Raw genomic sequence first — 13,379 nt, forward strand, 5'->3', positions numbered from 1 at the left:
TGGCCGATTCTCTCACTCTAGTCAGGTAAGCAAAGATTCCTTGGTTTGCACTGCAATCTCATTGAGGTCCCAAACCCTCACTTGTTTCTTCACTCCTTTTCCTTGACTGTAAGACAGACGGTACCCCAGAGCAAGAGCCAACAACCATTGACACAGCTGTATCCCTATCAAGGTGATGGTTGCAAAACCCAGTTGATGGATGTGACCCTAATGAGCTAACCACCCTCTAGTGAAGGTCACAGAACATCCAGTGTCTCTTGCACTTTGAAAACACCCCTGACAATTTCACAATAGCCAAGCTCCAGGCAATAGAAGGAGAGAAAACCCAATATCCTTGGGATATAATCCAATCTCAGCAGCCTTAAGCAGACCAAGAAAAACAAATTATTTGTGTTCTTGCTGTGTCTTGTATAAGCTTTCTCTGACAATGAGTTTCCTGATCCAGCTATCCATGGGCGTAGGCGAGGAAGGAGAGGACAGAAAGACAAGGGAGCGTTGGGTGGTGGAGCATCTGGTTTAGTGCCCTTTTTACCATGTGTAAGGACCCAAGTTCAAGCCCCTGGTCCCCACCTGCAAAGGGAAAGCTTTACGAGCCTGAATCAGTGCTGAGGGTCTCTCTCTCTTTCTTTCTTCTCTCTCCCTCCCTATTCCCCTCCCCTTTAAATATCTCTCTACCCTATCAAATTAAATAAAGTTTAAAAAATCTTTTTTAAAAATACAAGGAAGTCCATTTTTCTGGATTGATATTCCATAAGCTAGCTGAGATCTCTAAAGCCTATAGTCTTGCTTTTCTCCTCTCCAAAGCTTGTTCAGAAGTTTCCTTTAATTAGTTTCCTTCCATTTTGTTTGTGTATGTGATGCTCTACTTGGAGACCAGCTATTCCAACAATCAATACATCATCTATTGTTTACCAGAGGAGCCTGACCCATGACAACAGTAATGTACACATGGCAGAGCAGGATTCAAGAAGAGACAGAGGAAATAGATTCAAAGGGAAAGCCTTTGAGCCTTTTTAAAGGAAGGGCTGAGAAGGAAGGTGTGGGAAGGGCCACTTCACTCTCCCTCTGTTTTTAGAGAAGCCTGGAGGACAGAGTCATGTTTACCTTAGAGCCACAGCTCTGACAAAGTCCCTGAACGTGTCCCCTAAATTGATTTTAAATCCCTCTCTAGAACAAACTCTAATGGTAAACATGCAGCACCCCTTAGAGACCATCTTCCAGGCCACTCAACAGACTAAAACTGTTAGCCTATGGCCTACTGTAGTCTTTGTTTAAACTTAAAGAGAATCTGCAGGTGTTAAATGGGTCCCTGGAACTGAAGCCACTCTGAAACACAAGTCCTAATAAGGACTCCTTGAGAATTATTAGACAATTGGATCAACACAGGCCTGCATGGGGCCAAGCAGGCCCATTTCATGGTTCACTTGGAGGTCTCAAGACATGCAAAATCTCCTTCTGAAATCAAAAGTGCTTAGATGAAGTTTTCTTTAATTAAATTTTCCAAACTGTGCTACTGGAGAGTGCAGTGTTTCCATACTAAAGCCTGCAAAATTTGCAGGCTTAGAGTCCAAAACTCATAAATCATGTAGCTTTTTTTTAAAATTTCTACATAGGATTCCTACATGATCTTGGAACTACCAAACAGCAGAGAGTATCTTATCCCAAACCACTACAAAGAGGATGGAGTTGAGGCCCACAGAGATACTACTTGCCCCAAACTTTACAGGGTGTTAGTGGAAGAAAGGAGACACCAATTCTCCCTTCCTCCTAATAGCACTGCTCTGGCCCAGAGTGCTGGTGGTGTGTGCAGATGAACCCAGGCAGGTAATATACTGGCCCAGCTATCTGCATTGTGCAACAAACCATCCTAGTGCTTAGGACTTAGGAAAATGACAGTATTTGTATTATTGATGGATCTGCAGTTTGGACAGGACTTGGCAGGGGCAGTTCTCCCCTGGTTTTCTCAGGGTCTGGAATCATCGGGAAGGATCATTCACTAACATGGTTTAAGCCTGGTGCTGACCCTTGAGTGAACCCTCACCTAGAACAGTGGCTAAGACATCTGCCTGTGACCTTCTCATGTAGCTATGGGTCTTAACAGCATGACGGTGGACTGGGAAGGAGAGAGAGGGAGGGTGGGAAACAGAGAAGGAGAATGGGGAAAGGGAGAGAGAAGAGAGAAATAGCCACAGGGAAGCTGGATTATTGTAGCAGCCTTGAAAGAATCCAGTATTACTAGAGCTCCAGTGGCACAATCGGTTAGTGTGAGGTACTTATACAGAATCCAGTATTACTTCTACATTCACTAGTTAGGTTGAGGTGCCAAACAAAATTCAGATTCAGTGAAAAAGAATGGGGCTCTGCTTTCAAATAATTTATGACATGATTTCAAGCTATAACCTATGTTATGTTTCAGACTTTTTCCCTATTATATGGGTTAGAAAATTATGGGTTTCCACTATTTTATTTATTTTTATTTTTATTTTTTTCTCTCTCTTTTACTTTTTTATATATATAGAGAAAGAAATTGAAAGAGATAGGGATAAGGAGAGAGAGAGGCTGAGAGAAAGAGAAAATAAGAACCACAGCACTATTCCATCATTTGTGAAGTCCCCCCCGCCCCCACCTTAGGCACTATCACTTATGTGTTCAACCAGGTGTGCCACCATTTGGCGCTGGGTTTCCTTTATTTTAAACACTGCTTTACCCTCTGCCTGCTATCTAAAAGGCACGATATTGAATATTTTATGTATATTGTCTCATTCCAATTTCTCTTTTATTCAGTGCCAGGGAATAAATCCAGGGCCTTATGCATGTACCATACTGCTGAGTACCCTCCCTAGTCCATTTTTAAAACTTTTATATCCTTAGAGTAAGACAGAGGAGAGAGAGATGGAGACAGAGACAGAGATAGAGATAGGGAGAGAGATGCCAAGCTCAGGCTTATACATGGTAAGATAAGTGCTTTATCTGAAGACTGATCTGCCAGGTCTTCATTCCAATTTCAGTAACAGCAATAGCAGTCACACTCACAATTGTCCAGGTATGAGTATTAGGACTCAAATATTTGTCAGCTTACCTAAGCTCACTCAACTAGCAAGCAGCAGAGGAAAGGTGTAGCCTGGTTTTGAATTGCAACCAAATAATCAAAAGATCTGTGACTTTATGCTCCTTTTCTCCAATAGACTTGGACTCTCTGAAGTTGAAAAAGAAAAGCAAACTAAACCAAAGCTTCTAACTTGTAGGGTGTGACAACACGCTCTTGGGAGCAGCCGCTCTGTTCCATTAACCTAGCACTGAAGGGGCCAAGATAGAGTCTTAACTGATAAGGAACCAAAACTCCAGACTGAGAGGAACTTATTGGGGGAGAGTCAATAGCAAACCCTCCCCAACCTGCAGTGCACACCCCTGAGGCCACTCCCTCATCACTTTCTGTGCATGTGTTGAGTGACCTTTGTGCTTACATATCATTCTGTCACCTAAATCTACTTAGAATAAAACTGAAACCTCACTCCTACTTTGAAGCTTTCTCGTCTGTCTATACTGTATACAAGTTTCCCAACCTAGGAAGATGTGGTTTTGCCTTCTTTTCTGTTCAGCTGTTCCTATAATTTTTTAAGTGACAGGCTCTAAAGTTTTCTTTAAACAAGTTACTCTTCCATTATGGTCATATGTGATGTTATTCTTATGTGTGAACTTAATAGGACCACAGGGTGCTCAGGTGATGGGTGAAGCCCTATTTCTCTCTGTGTATGAAGTGTGTTCTTAGGTGAGGCTAACATTTGAAAGGATGGAGGGAGGTAAACAGATGGTTAGTGGGGGTGAGCATTAGCCAGTCCATGGAGGGTCTGGACTGAACTAAAAGGCAGGAGGTTAAATCTCTGTGTGTGTAGTTGGAGCTGAGATGTCAGTCTTCTGACTGTAAGCTGGGACCTATACCATCTTCAGAGTTCCTGGCTCTTGGATCTTCCGCTAAGGACTGAAATTCACACTACTGAAGTTTTCGGGATGTCTCCAATATGCGCATAGCAGACCATGAAACCACTCACTCTGGATTATTGCATGAGTCAATTCCTTATCATAAATGTCATCTTCTATATAAACACACACTGTATCAAATAACACAGCATCTGTCTCTGTTATATGCACTGGTTACCTAAATACATGGTGTGACACCCTATAAACTTCTGAGTCCCAGAGAACGGCAATATGATTGAGCCCTCCATCTGATGCAGTAAAATTTATAAACTCCCTGTTGCCAGAAAACTCTGCTTCTTTTATGCACTTGAAGAAAGCTAGGTTCCTCAAATAGAGGACTTCAGGTTGAAACTGAGTCTACTTTGTGTGATTCTGGAGACGTCTGTGGTTCTTTGAGTGGCTGAGTCTTTTCCTCAACATTCAAGCCCAGTGAAACATTATCTCCTCAAAGAAAGTCCTTCCCTGGTCGCCTTCCCCTCCTGCACACCTGCATGTCCCATATGGGCACACTGTTTACTTACTTCACATAGTCCATGCCAGACTGCATCTGCATATTTGTTTAGTCACATGCTTGTTATCTGGATCCCCACCCCAGACTGTAAATGCTATGAGAGTAGGAACAATTTATATCTTAAGCCCAAACCAGTGTCCTAAATAATGCCTGGCAGAGAAATACTGCTATTTTTTTTTCAATATTAAGGTCACATGAACAATTTTACCACTCCAGGGCCAAAATGTTTCATTCATATTAAGAGACAGAGGGGTAGGAAGAAATCACAGTAGTGAAGCTTTCCCAGAGGCTATGGCATTTTCATGTGGTGCTAGGTCTCAGACCTTGACTGTCTGAATATCAAGACAAGTATTTTACCTGGTGAACTAACTCTATGACCCATAAGTATATGTCAGGTGAGCTGATGGATCATGGAAAGAAGAGGTCTAGAAGTAAGGTTTTAGAAATTAATTCTTCACCTCCAGAGTGTGAAAACCATAGATCTACACTTTGAATTTCACTATAGGAAAATCAGGTAAAATATAGTGACCTTGGGCCCATTAGTGCACAACTGGTTAAGTGCATACATTGCCAGGTGCAAGGACCAGGCTGGAGATCCTGTTCCCCACCTGCAGGGGGAAGCTGCACAGGTGGTAAAGCAAGTACTGCAGGTGTCTATCTCTCTTCCTCTATATCTTACCCTCTCCTCTCAATTTCTTTTTGTCCTATCAAATGAATAAAAAATAAATAAAATGGCCATCATGAGCTCTGAGTTCATCACGCAGACACCAGCAATACCCTAGTGGCAAAAAAAAAAAAAAAAAAAGAAAAGGCCAGTGATCTCAATGAAGTACCCACCATGAGCCAGATACTCTGCAGCACATTTCTTCTTTTGATATTTATAACAAGTCTATGGCATATATGGACTAAAACTCTTTCCTTTTTATAAATGAGGAAAGTGAGTATCAGACAAGAGCCAAAACTGCCAACTCTGGTTGTCTTTAATGGTTTGATTAAAAAAAAAAAAAAAAACAGCTGGAGGGTGGGGGTAGATAGCATAATGGTTATGCAAACAGACTCTCATGCAGGCTCTAAAGTCCCAGGTTCAATTCCCCGTACCACCATAAGCCAAAGCTGAGCAGTACTCTGGTAATAAAGAAACAAACAAAAAGCAGCTCGAAGCTGGCAAGATAGCTCACTTGGATAATATACTTTTGTTTGTTGTTTTTGTTTTTTCTTTATCTGAAAAACTCAGCCTGGACCAGTGAAACTAATTTCAAAAAGTACTAGGAGATCAAGTTTCAACAGTTTTTATGAGAACTCTATACTGAATTCTACAGCAGCTTGTTTTCTATGGAAAGCTAGCATTTCAGTTGCTGCTAACAGGTACCCAGGCCACAGGAGTAGCACTTCTTAGTCTTTTATAGTCAGAATCTTTACAAAACAAATAGGAAGTGCTATGAGAAGACTTGGAGCCTTTGAAAAAGGATACTTTGCTCTAAATTATACTGAATTCTCAACTTTCTACTCAAGGATAGGGTTAGATGCAAGGCCTTCATGGCACTGGAGCACCTCCTTGGTGAGTCTTGTGATGCACAAGGAAGTTCATAGATTTAGTAGTGAGAGAAATCTGGAGTGCTCTGGGTTCCTACACAACTCTTAGCACCCTAAGCCAATTTAGAAGGAAAAGTTGCTACCATTTTTTCTCGTTGCTGGCTTTGAGATATTTCTTGCCATTTCAGTCCTTTATGCCTTCTGCCTAGTCCCTTGCACTTAAAACATATTTCCAGTATCTTCTCACCTGGGAGAAAAAATGGAACCTAACTTGCATTTATCAGTCCTTCTATTCATACCGTGGAAACATAATGGAAGAAGCTGTGAGGATGTTGCCATGTTAAAAGAATCATAGGGCCTGAGATAAATCTCATGCAATAATATATTTCTCACAGAACCTCAGGGATAGAGGCACTTTAGATGATGACCAAATACAGGCCCATCTAAAAGTCCTTGGCAATGACAGCTGATCTTCCCGCTTCTCCTCCACTGGCTCCAGTTTATGTGGACACCGTGATTGGCCAGGATTGATGTATGGCAAAGTCCTCTCTTTTAGAAGCTCAATTTGACCTCCCTCAAACTACTCTTTGGAAAACTAATCAGTGCTTTATTCAAAATAATATGTTCCAACTAGTCTGAATTAAAAAAAAAACCTTATCTTTAGAAGCAGGTACTCTTAAGAAAGATTACTTCCATTCAAACCTAAAAACAAATCTCAGGAAAAATTAGCCTCAAATAGCTGACATAAAAATTGTTCTATAAATGAATGAATGAATAAATGGATGAATGAAGGAGATTCTTCACACCAATAAAAGTGTTCCACCATTATTGTTTGGGATACATTCCAAGACCCATCATGTTTTTCTGAAACATCAGAAAATACCACTTATATGTACTATGTTTTTACTATATGTGAATGCATATGACAGTTTAGTTTATAAACTGGGCACAGTAGGAGATTAACAACAGTAAATAACATTCCCCAGTTTCCCATTTAACAATACAACCCCCACTATGTCATTTATCGTCCTTCATGGATCTGTATTCTCCCCACCCACCCACTGGGGAATGTTATGCATGTACAAACTATTGTATTTATTGTTGAATGTAAAACATTAATTCCCCAATAAAGAAATAAATTTTAAAAAAACAGTAAATAATGATAAAATAGGACAATCACAAGAAAAAACAGCTATGTGAATAAGCCTGTTTCTTGGACTCTCTGTCCCTCAAAATAACTAACTTTATGGAATATCTTTGGACCATAGTTGAGTGTAGGTACCTGAATTAGTAGAAAGCAAAACCTCAAATAGGGAGGGGAGAGGGCATATTCTTTATAATTACTGTGGGATCGTGTTCTGGGAGTGTTGGTTTTGCAGAAACAGTAGAACATCTCATGAACCTCAGAAGGAGAGTAAATGCCACCCCCCCCACACACACATATGCACCCTGACCAAGGAGACCACAAGAAGCATCAAGTTACACTTCCTGTCACCTCAATGTCCAGCAAAGAGACCAGCACAGAGAGAATCTGCAACAAATATACCAGAGGATTTCTAAATATGGACAGAGCCCCAGAGACCATTCAGTCTCGTCACTTACTCTCAGTAACACAAAAGAGAATATTGAGAGATTGGGTCCAGAACAATGGACATGGTTCCAGCGTGCCTGGGAGGAATTGGAATGTTCCCTTTCCCACTTTGCCTTGGTTGTTGATATCCAAAGTTCCTTTAGTGGAAAACTACAGCCTCTGCCAGCACACATTAACAAGCTCACCCTTCTAATGTATCAAGTGCACAGAAGACATAAATTAACCTTAGCTCACACTAAAGTGCAATGGACTGCTTAGACACTCTTTCTGGAATGCTCTTTCATGGTATTAACTAAAAACCAACACAACCCTTGGAACATAACTGAAATAGTCTCCGTATCTTCTTCCCATATGAAGATCCCTATTTCATCTGCTCTATTCCTGCTTTTGGGTTCCTGATTATTAAACAACTTATCCTCCTTTATATCTTACTGATTTTTGTTGGTATGCATGAGACCCCTTCTGTTTCATTTGGTTTAAATCCCCCCTGCTTAACCCTATTCTATTTACATAACCACTGTTAACAAGTTCCACCCTCCCTCCAGGGCATTGGTGGTTCAATGATAGGATTCTCGCCTGCTCCACCCCCCCCTCCTTGTCACACCCTGATCCCCTCTTTGTCACACTCTGATTTTTACCAGTCACTTTTCTCTCCACTCTCTCTATGTAACATCCTGTTTCCACCTTACTTGGCAAGTATATATAAAGACAGCATTGTGAGTTTTAGAGTACTGTACCTTGAGTTTAGCTTAGCTCGTCTTAGATTGCACTGCGTCCTGCATGAATAAAGAGATACTGCCTACAGCTCAACCATGAGTCCCTGGTCATCAGTTACCCGCCCGTGAAGCCAGCCCATTGAAAACAACATAACCCATCAAAAACAACAGATTTTCATCCATTAAGTTGCAGATGCTACCATGATGCCATCCTGACTTGCTTGGCCAGATGACCTCACCAATGAGTCCCAGAGTCTCACTTCTCCAGAGCTCTACCCCACTAGGGAAAGACAGAAGCAGGGTGGTATATGGATCAAGTTGCCAAAAGAGAATTGCAGCCAACTGCCTTCCATCTTCTACACCCCAAGAAGAATTTTGGTCCATTCTCCCAGAAGGATAAAGAATAGGGAAGCTTCCAATAGAGGGGATGGGACACAGAACTCTGGTGATGGCAATTGTATGGAACTGTACCCCTGTTATCTTTCAATCTTGTTAATCATTATTAAATCACTAATAAAAAAAATGACAACAACAAAAAAGAATACAAAACCTCATTGCTTTGACCTAGGTGGTGAGAATAAATTGGGACTGCCTCTCTATTTAGGAAAAAATTCTCAAAGAAGTTTAGAATGATGATTGAGTTGACTTCTCTTCTTAGATGATGCAAGTCCCAAAGCAAGCAATGCACAGATGTCCCTTAGCCCACACTGCAGGTGTAGAACAGCTCTGTAGTGTAAAGTATCTGTCACCCTGTTAGTTATACCTTGGCTCAAGCACACAGGACACTGCCACTTTGTAAGAAAAGTCTTTGGTCTACTCTGGAATGACCCACCCTGTGAGTCGGCTGCTCACATATAGCACAGGGTCTAAGCAATGTTTCTCCCATGACAGGCTATTTATGAGTCATATAGGGATCAGACTGGAAATGCAGATTCTGATTCAGTTTTTCTGGCTCCACCTGACCATCTGCATTTCTAACAAATCCACAGGTGATGATTTTGAATTGGGGTTGAGTTGACCACATGCTCACAGCCCAGAAGCAGCTAATTAGGGTCTGTCAGGGCCTGCAGTGGAGCCAAGGAGGGTAGACTCCATGCTGCATGTGTCCCGAGGCCATGGGGTGCTGTGGCTCAGGGTAGGGGTATGTGGTGAGTTATGTTCCACCTGCACTCAGCCCAAGCCCAGGATACCAGGATAAGTTTCATCTCCTCTTTTTTTTTTTTTTTTTTTTGGATATTTGAGTAGACAGGACACATTCATGAACTAACACTCCTAAAGCCATGTGGTGACAGTCCTCAGGGACACGCACTGGCAATAACCTCCAACAGGAAGTCACAAGGCTGAATGGGTAGAGGGACAGGTGGTCCTGACTGCAGGCACAGTCCCACAGAGCACCACTCCCAGATGGAACTGTGATGCCACATGTCTTCAGTAACACAGCCCCAGAGGAGTGAGCCCATGAGCAGCCTACACATGCAGGGCCAGAGCAGAGAATCCTCTCCCTTCCATCAGTTTGCATGCTCAAGCCGGCACACACATAGGTCTCCACAGGCAGGCTGGGGGCACTGAGGCATTTTGACACAAACATGTAGGACTGTCGGTGGCTCGTTTGTGGGGTGATAGTCCAGCCTTAAACAGTTCTAGGGCAGCTTAAGACCAGTACCTGCACCCAGTTTTCAGGTGGGATGGTGGGGACCTGCACTGAGTTCTGACACCAATCTGACTCCAGTTCACTACAGGCTGAGCGCTGGGGCTGAATTGATCTGGTGCAGTTCAGAGGTGGCCATGTTGAGGGGGTGAGTGCTGCACCCCAAGCAACGGGGTTTGTCTGTGTGCTCCAGAGACACAAGACCCAGACTCTAGGGCAGGGACAGTGCTGGGCAACCCCTCCCAAGCAGCCTGAAGACCTGGGAAAGGAAAGTCATTCTTCCCTATAGCACAAAGTGCACATACTGGCATAAGGATCCTAGTTCGAGCCCCTGGCTCCCCACCTGCAGGGAGGTTGCTTCACAAGTTGTGAAGCAGGTCTGCAGGTGTCTATCTTTCTCTCCCCCACTCTGTCTTTCCCTCCTCTCTCAATTTCTCTCTGTCCTATCCAACAACAACGAAGCAACAACAATGATAAACAACAAGGGCAACAACAAGGGGAAAAAGGCTCCAGGTGCAGTGGATTCGTAGTGCAGGCACTGAGCCCCGTTATAACCCTGATGGCCGGTCGGTCAGAAAGCATGGAGTTTACGCCTGTGGCTGCACAAACACTGCATGGCAAGGTTCCCACCGCCTTCCCAGCGCTCAGGAAGAGCAGCCCACACAGCCCACAACCAGCCTCTCCAGCTCCCAGCAAGATTCTGATGGCCCCTCTCAATCTCCTCTTTTATGTCCACTTAGGTTCCATCTCTTTCCATCTGCAGCCCAACCAGTCTGCCATCTAAGAAGGCCTTTTGGATCAAACGTGGTCTACCCAAAGGAGAAGCACACAGATGGGAGAGAAACGGGCTGCCAACTTGAACATGTGCAAGAAAATGAAATCCTCTCCAAGGGTCCCAGCACCCAGTTGTTCAAATAAAATCACTGGGTGATGATTTGCCAGGATTGAAAAGTGAAGTCATTTTCGGAGCTGCCACTGATCTGAAAAAAAATAACGAGTGTGTTTTGATCCGTGCAAGGAACCTGAGCATTAGAAGATCTCGGATGCCTGAGGCGCCACACTTTCAAGAGGTATCGACAGAGACAGGAGGGTGAATTATGGGAGGCGGGGGGAGCATGGCCACTGTGAGCATTTGCAGAAGTAGTGAGAAGTGACTAAGTTAAGATCAATGATTTCCCTGATTACACGGCTTTCCCCTCCCGCAAGCCTGGTCTTCATCTCAATTTCTATTCCTCTCGGCCAGAAAAATAAAGATTGTTTACAGAGCCAAAATAACACTTGCTTGGTTTATCTTATTTTAGAAACAATAAAAGCTGGGGAGTTAGAGGGATTAAGGAGGAAAAAAATCAATTGTGTTCTTTCATGTTGGAAACATTAAAAATAAGTCACCCTGCTACCTCTCTTAGGCCCAATCTGGCTCTCCATTACCCCAGGCGAGTTCCAATTTCATCCTGCAACCTCTCAAGGTTTAAACCCAATGGAGCTATAATTCGGTGCCCTTGACAGGTTCTGAGAAACTTTTTCTGGTCAGTTTTTGATCCTTTCAGGTCACAAATTTGATGCTAAACATCTTGAAATGAAAGGAAACCTTTGTTCTTGACATTGTTGCTTAAATACAGCAGCCTACCGAATGAAATAGTTTCTACTTCTAGTTACCCTCCTCACCTACCTTCTACTGCATGTACCTCAATCACTCCAAAGCTGACCCTCAGACAAAGTAAGGACTACAAAAGCTGGATAAGGGCAAGAGACTGGCATACTTTAATGATGACTCTTTAGTCACTACCAGGCCATCCCATCACCTGGGGCACTAGTCCTGAGATTCCCACACAGACATGATGGGCCTAGACCTCTAACAGATCCCTCTCTCCACTGTCACTGGTCATCTCCATCAGGAACAACATATTGGACCCCTCTGTGGGCCCCTATTGGACCTGGCCCTCAATGTGAGTCAACTCTGTTCCATTCTCTGAAGGGAGATTGGATAGCATACTCTGCCTATCACCCGAGGATGATGGGTCCCGAAATTGGTGAAGCCTGGAATGTTCCTACCTGTGACCATAGAATCTAAGCTCAGACCTACATGGATGCAGAGGTTACAGAAGCTCCTGTGCTGACTATGGGCCCCAGATCATATCAGTGGGGTTTACAGTTAACAATATTTATATAACTTCTCCATATTTGGGAGCTACTGTCTTCCCTGTATCCAGCTTTCTGGTCCTTTTTCCAACTGTGACACCATCTCCCCAGACAATAGCTTACGTCACCTGCATATTGGATGTCAGATGCAGGCAAAAACTAGTAAAGTCATGGGCCCCTTGGAATATACCTAAAATAGACCTACCAGCTTTTTCCAAAATGGAGACCCCAAATCTCCATCCATAATATGCTTGCCTTTAGGTTCATGATTAGTCAACAATTTTCTCTGCTTTCTATTTTTTTTAAATAATTTCTTTATTGGGGGATTAATGTTTTATAGTCAACAGTAAATACAATAGTTTGTACATATATAACCTTTCTCAGTTTTCTACATAACAATGCAACCCTCAGTAGGTCCTCTGTCATCCTTTTCCTAGACCTGTACTCTCCCACCCACCCACTCCGGAGTCTTTTATTTTGGTGCAATATACCAACTCCAGTTCAGGTCTACTTGTGTTTTCTCTTCTGATCTTGTTTTTCAACTTCTGTCTAAGAGTGAGATCATCCCATATTCATCCTGATTTCTACCTTAACTCTTTTTCATCCACCAGGTTCCAGATGCTACCATGATGCCAACAGGACTTCCCTGGGCAGACAATACCACCAATGTGTCCTGCAGCCCCACTTCCCCAGGTCCCTGCCCCACTAGGGAAAGAGAGAGACAGGCTGGGAGTATGGATCGACCTGTCAATGTCCATGTTCAGTGGGGAAGCAATTACAGAATCCAGACCTTCCACCTTCTGCACCCCATAATGTCCCTTGATCCATACTCCCAGAGGGTTAAAGAATATGAAAGCTATCAGGGGAGGGGATGAGATGTGGTGTTCTGGTGGCAGGAATTGTGTGGAGTTGTACCCCTCTTATCCTATGGTCTTGTCAGTGTTTCCATTTTATTTATTTATTTATTTATTTATTTATTTATTTATTTATTTTTGTTGTGTTTCCATTTTATAAATAAAATCTTTAAAAAAAAGAATAGGGAAGCTTCCAGTGGAAGGGATGGAATGTGGAACTCTGGTAGTGGGAACTATATGTAATTGTACCCCTCATCCCACAATCTCATTGATTATTTAACCACTAATTAAAAAACAAACAACAACAACAAAAAAGAAACAGCAGCCTGAATCTGGCTGAGTTGCTTTGAATATTTGCAGCACAATTTTTCATCCTGTTACTTTTAAAAGGAGGGAATGGGGATCCATT

General features: G+C 42.8%; 1 protein-coding gene across 1 annotated transcript in view; it reads right to left on the minus strand.

Annotated features, from left to right (window-relative positions):
* The window catches only part of ALK (ALK receptor tyrosine kinase), a 739,964-nt gene that overhangs the window by 519,761 nt on the left and 206,824 nt on the right, over nucleotides 1–13,379 (minus strand). The gene's annotated exons all lie outside the window — the stretch shown is intronic.

Source organism: Erinaceus europaeus, chromosome 3 (assembly GCF_950295315.1).
Source record: "Erinaceus europaeus chromosome 3, mEriEur2.1, whole genome shotgun sequence".
NCBI classification, from domain to species: domain Eukaryota; kingdom Metazoa; phylum Chordata; class Mammalia; order Eulipotyphla; family Erinaceidae; genus Erinaceus; species Erinaceus europaeus.